Genomic DNA, 6,274 nt, shown 5'->3' with positions numbered 1-6,274 from the left:
GAGGTCTTCTCAGCCTCTCTGACATTGCGCTTGACATTCTTTGTTGCCATGTAACTTACTGTACTGGTCTTGTACTTGCCGGTAAGCTTCCTAGTTCTTTCCCTCCACTGTTAATCAATGTTCTCTCTGTGCAAATATCTGAATATCTTCTGCCAGCCTAATTACTTTCTTCTATATTCCTCAGTCGTTGATAATCAATTTTACTCTGCGCTTTCCTCACTTCAAAACTTGTCCAGCCCATATCATCACCCTGCACAGCTTCATTTGTAGTCTTGCCGTGAGCACCCAGTACCACTGACCTTTGGTTGCCATCGAGTCCTGATTGTACCCCTAACTTTTTATTTCATTTTTATCCCTAACTTTTTATTCATTTTTATCATAAAATTGTGCAGTTAAGCTCATCACCTTGCGGTACCCCAGTTTCTTGCATAAATGGTCGCGATAGAACGTTTCCGATTTAACACAGAATGTGCGATTTGATAAATAGCTTTCTATTACGTTGAGCATTTTTCCCTGTATGCCCATTTGCGATAGGTCACGCAATTTCCATACCTCCACCGGGCATCGTAAACCCTTTTCCGTTTCTAAGAGCACGGAAAGAAGTGTTTGCGTATGAAAGCGTCGCGAATATATGCTTCAGTGCGGACGAGGTAGTCTGTCGTCTATGGCTTTCCCTAAAGCCACAGTGGTATGGATCGAGGAGCTTGTTTGATTCAGGAAAGTGTAAAATCCTGCTATTTATCATTTTTTCAACGAGTTTTCATATGCAACTCCCTGGCAGCATGACACAGAGGGCAGATTTTCCCTTCCTTAAGACAGGGACTACAGTTGCCTCTTTCAATGCCAATAGGATATTTACTGTTCAATCACTCACTCACTCAATCAATCAACCAATCATTTTATTATTATACATTAATACAGTTACAAAGTAATAGTAATACAGAAGGAGGTCCCAAAGTAAAAACTGTCAGGGGGACCTCCTGTAAGTACAGTCAACCACAAAAGTTTGCGGACCACGCGAGCGCGTGGCCAAGAGCCTCTTCGCGACACTTCCGCTACGTCACCAGCGATAGACAGCAGCGCTACGTTGAAGACGAATCCCTCCTTAAATCTATGGCCTGTCTATTTTCGCACTGTGCGCAAATATTTTCTACCTATCTCTTTCAACGTGAAGCGCTCTATGTTAGCCAGGGCTACTTGCTTATATTTTGAGAGCAGAATATCAGTACAAGTAATCAGAAAGCGTATTCTTCGGCTGTTATCAGTTCTATTTTCGCGTAGCCACGCTGTTTTTTTCTTTCGTGAGTGCGTGAGTGAGCGGTGAGGCAGCCATGGGACACAGATGCTTAGTCAGTAGGCAGAATTTTTCCGTTCCTCCCCCATCGCTAAGCGACAGTAGCGGCCGGGATTTGATCGCCTGCGCCCAGGTTTTGCTGCGCAAAGCCCGAACCACCGCGCTGCTATAGTGGTTTCATTTAGAAAAATAAGAAATAATCGGGTGCGATGACTCTTTTTATAACCCTTTGCGACACGGTGTCCTCGTTTGGGGACTCGAACTTCGGAGGCGCGTCCCACGCCACGTGTTTCTTCAAATGACCTAAAACTCAGTGTGCACATTCGTGTCCGCTTCCTGATGGGACAACTAGCGGTCAGTTAACTTCATTGTCCTGCGTATTGCTGGAGATGATCACTTTGCTGGAGACACTACCATGTTAGACATCGTTCGACGTGCCGCGTTCCAAGACCAACGTCAAGAGTATTTTTTTTCTCCGGTCGACACGAATACAACCGAAAAAGCAAGTGTGCATGCGTTTCGGGCCTAATAGTTGATTCTTTTTATGCAAGCATTGAAGCTGACGGATTTCAGAATAATTAGATAATGAGTTATACGCTAATTAATTTTTTTTACTGAAACTCGCACAAAACAGCACATTGCTTCGTCTTCTTTCTTGGAATGTAATAGTGAGCGTCTTGAAATGATGCCATGCGCATTTGACGCATTTGCAGACAGTGCATCATAATTCGTGTCTGAAGGGGATGAATTTATTCTCAAGACATTTACAGAAGTGTCATGAAACATAGGTCTCTCAATGATCTAGTAGGAAGTGAAATGTCCGCCGTTTTCTAGCACCTTATATATATTGATGCGTGTGGGCATCGACTCGTACAAAGATTCAGTAATCTCCGGTCGACCGCGCAGGCTTTCCCATTCTTGTGCGATCGCTTGCCACAGCGTATCGGCCGTGCGGCCGCGGTTGGCTCGTGTGGACAGCCGTTTCTTCAACATGCCCCAGACATTTTCTATGGGATTCAAGTCGGCGCCACATGGAGGCCACTCAAGCTGGCAAACAGCATGTTCTTCTAGCAATGACTGGACGATACGTGCTTTATGGATCGGGCTGCGGTCGTGTTGAAAAAAATAGCAGCCGTCGCTGAAGGGACCGTCCAGCGCATAGGGAACGATGTGTCTAGTGATGACGTCGCAGTACCGTGACGCAGTGAAGGGCCCTTCCAGACGCACAAGGGGACCAAGGCCATCTTTGCTGATTGCTCCCCACACGCTCACGGAACACCGTCCACTGGATAGAACACTCTGTCTGTAATTAGGCAGATATCTGCAAGAAATATCATACAATTGGGTTCCAGCGGCGCGTCTAAAAATGTTGTGATTCCTCTTGCGTATGAACTTTATAATGCTGTTATAGAGTTGCAATAGAAAACGTGCAAACATCATTAGATAGTACTGAAAGACCCACTGGCAGCTTTTAATTAGCTTCAGAGTAAGTAGTACTATGAAACAATCGTTAATGTTTTCAACATAATACCACTACAGAAAAATCTCGTAATGTCCAAAAGCTCATTTTACGTGAAACATGTTGTGATGCAGAATTAGCTTCGTGAATTAACTGCCAATACACTGTAAACACACCTGCAGTTTAGTGGACGCCAAACCCGCTTCCGTTGGTCCCAGCGCGTGGAAAAAGTTGACTCGTCGCTAAAGATGACATCGCCCCATTTCTCTGTTGTCCAATCTTTCATTGCTGTAGCGAACATGAGTCGTTCTTGTAGCTGGCTGTCCGAGAGGCAGGGCTTCTGTGCTGCTACGAAAGACTGCAGGCCAAGCTCACTCAGCCTTCTTCTTACAGTCTCAGACGATACCGTGAGCGAGAGCGCTTCTCGGATATCCTCTGCACTTTGAAAAGGATCAGCCACGATGGCGGCCGTAATCAGGCGGTCCTCTTCCTCAGTCGTGGCCCTTGGACGCCCACTGCGCTCCATATCTTTGAATCTGTCATCGTCGCGGAAAGCTTGAATAATCCTATTCACGGCAGTCCGGCTCCTGTTGGTTCGGCGGCAGATTTCGCGCTGAGGTATTCCCTCTATAAATAAACGCACAATGTGCCTTCTTTCGTCAAGTGGAACACGCAGCGGCATCTTTCCAAATAGGCAATCACCACGTGGCCTGAAGCAAGTCTACTACGTTTTCAGCGACTGATGCGAAGATGCGCCTATCTGTGAAAGAAAATTTTCTATGCATCCGCTTTTTCTTTATTTTTGATGACAGTGAAACACCTCCCTACCGTTTCTCTCAAGACGCAGAAGCAGCAACACTCATTGGACCAAGATGCTGCCAACCAAAGTGCGCCAGTAAACGTCGCGTAAAAAAATCGTCGCAGCGCTTCGTGAAACTTATCTACCCACTGGCACACCAGTCGACAAAGGTTGCAGTGATTGCTCCGATACTGCTATCAAGCCAGATATGTGGCGGTCTTATCGCAGACAGCGCTCTGCGTCAACACAACGAACTAACAATGTCATGCACGGGAATAAAAAATTAACAGGCAGGCGAGTACCAAGAGGGCTCATATCCGGGAGAGCGCCCCTGTCGCCGCTAGGTGGCGTACCGCTAGGTGGCGCGGATAGGCAGTCTGGCACGCGCTCGCGTGGTCCGCAAACTTTTGTGGTTGACTGTACATGCATAAAAATGTAGAATATCCGATTAGCAACTAAGGTAAAAATTGCGGGAAAATACAAATCAGTATAACCAAAGTAAATGAATAAAAAAATCACATCACTCAAGGCTTGCGATTATGGAAAAATACAAATAAACAAATAGAAATAATTAATCGACCATCTGGTAGTTGAAGATTACACAGAAATGAGCAACAATAATTCTACTTTGAAATACATATGTAATTACAAACATAATAATAATTGAATAGGAATATAATGATTATTTAACATCGACAGTGCGCAATCCAACACAGCAACAAAATTAATGTATAAACAGCTAATAATATAGGAACACAAACCGAAAAAAAAAGAATAAAACGTGGATAAACTAATGTATGCGTATATATATGCATACAAGATGAAGGGTTGCGCGCTAGACCCGAAGGTATATTCAAAAAAGGAAAAAAAGACGAACGTTTATGGCAGATTTACTGACTGACGTTTCGGCCGGAGGACCGGCCTTCGTCGGTCCGACTCCGACGAAGGCCGCTCCTCCGGCCGAAACGTCAGTCAGTAAATATGCCATAAACGTTCGTCTTTTATCCTTTTTTGAATATATATATATATATATATATATATATATATATATATATATATATACATACATACATACATATACTGTTGCCAAAATAATGCTGAATAGAGACAACAGTGCCACCTGCGTGTCAAGGTGAAGCGAACGTTTTTCACGGCCGTTCAAAGAAGCTCTGAACTCAGACGCGATAAAAAGATGGTTCTACGGTTTATTTCCACTACATGTGCTACTGTTCAGAGCCTTATTTTCTCCTATCTGTTTATGCTTCTGGAATGCCTCTGGATGGTTTGCAGAACTAGACACAAGTTCGAAATGTCGTTCAAGAGTGTTGGCGTGGTCCTGAAGGCTGTGGCCTTGATCATTGATCAAAGGCAAAAGGTAAGTTTGCAGACTGGTTAATTTCCGCAGCCGGTTCCATGCTTTCACTACTTGCGTATAGAAATTGATGCTTGTGAGGTACAGTAGCGCACCCAGGATCACTGCCAGGGGGGGGGGGGGGGGGGTTGACAGTTTGCCAATACCATCTAAAGAGCACTAATTTCAATTTCATCACAGGAAATTGTGAAAAAATGCGCCTTTTGCGCAAGTTTGTGAGTGTGCAGACGATTGCGCGTCTTACATCTTAGTTGCAGTACTCAAAGGCGCAAGGAATGAAAAGGGGTTAAACAAAAGAAAGGGTTAACTCGGCCTCAGGGGGGGGGGGGTTACAACCCCCGAATCCCCCCCCCCCCCCCCCCCCCCCCCGTCGGTGCGCCACTGGTGAGGTATCTTTTTTAGCAATACATCTCGTTCGTCTGCCTTGTGATTTCACGTGCTTGAAGTTTATGGCGTTTTCTGCCGTTGGCGACTGACGTATCAAACCCCAGGCTTTGTTTTGCGCCTTACGATCATTCTTACATCGTTGGTTTCACCACGACATGGGCCTCTTTTCTAAAGCCCCATTGGTTTCCGCAATGGACTGTAGTCCAGCTGCAATTTTAAAAGCGGTAAGATAAGCAACAACATAGTTTATACTAAAATCCTTAAGATCGTTTCGAGTCATACGGGCGATTTCCGGAAATATTTCCCTGTCTGCGGATGGGCGTGGGGGAGGAATTCATGTTGCTCTAATGCTTTTAGACAAATTGGAAAGTAACCACTCCGATATGTCTCTCGAACTACGTCCCATTCTAGACGTGGCAGAAGTGCGGCAGAGCATACAGCTAAATTTATCGCAGAGTATGTGTTAGGTGCTGTACTACAGAATGTCGGCTCCTTTCAGAGGGCAGCTCTTACGCGCCCGTACCTACGGCGAGCGTCGGCTTTGTCCCTTGGCGTAACCGAGCAAACGATCACAGTGAAAGATGAAGGCTAACGGGGACCGCAGCGTCAGAAGAAAAGCGTAGTGTCGCGCAAGACAGGCCACGCCCGCTTCGAGATGGCGCCAGAGGAGCGTGCCGTCGTCTGTTCACCAATGGCATGTGGATAGTGCGTCCGATACCATATATGGAAACAAAGCGCTGCATGAGCGGAGGGTTGTCTGCGGCGGCTGCTGTGAATCGCGCCCATGCGTCACCAACGCGCTGCCTGTCGTGATCTCCCGATTAGTGAGTCCGTTGGAAACGTGCCGCAGGAGGAGGTTGTCCGCGTCAGCCAATATATCGCGAAATGAAAACACATAGAGGTGCGCACAAATTTCGCATTAGGGAGTGCCGTAATCGTCGGTGAAACTTTAAAGCGAAGCTG

The sequence above is a fragment of the Dermacentor silvarum genome, chromosome 4, assembly GCF_013339745.2.
Source record: "Dermacentor silvarum isolate Dsil-2018 chromosome 4, BIME_Dsil_1.4, whole genome shotgun sequence".
Lineage (NCBI taxonomy): Eukaryota > Metazoa > Arthropoda > Arachnida > Ixodida > Ixodidae > Dermacentor > Dermacentor silvarum.
The sequence above is the reverse complement of the archived record's forward strand: the minus strand, read 5'-3'. Positions refer to the sequence as shown.